We start from the raw sequence: 323 nt of genomic DNA on the forward strand, positions 1-323 counted from the left end.
ACCTCCCACTATTAGCCAGAATTGGTGGCATGGCATGGGCTGCATGGATCCATGTGGGACATCGTTGTGCCCGGCAGTGTGGCCTGAAGACCACCATCTGCGAGATCTTTGATGCTGCACCATGTCCCGGAGAGAGTTACGCTGATTTAGCCTGAAAGAAAAGCCATCCAGTGTTTGTCAACTAACACATCATGAGGGACAGAAACAGCCACTTGGAAGGCTTTCTGATTATGTGAGTGTACTATTAAAAACTAAAGCCAAACCCAAAACCAGCTCAGTGATTAATAATCACATACCTGGAAAAAGAAATTTAAAATACGCTC

This window comes from Egretta garzetta, unplaced genomic scaffold, assembly GCF_000687185.1.
Source record: "Egretta garzetta isolate BGI_Z169 unplaced genomic scaffold, ASM68718v1 scaffold161, whole genome shotgun sequence".
In the NCBI taxonomy this organism is placed as follows: domain Eukaryota; kingdom Metazoa; phylum Chordata; class Aves; order Pelecaniformes; family Ardeidae; genus Egretta; species Egretta garzetta.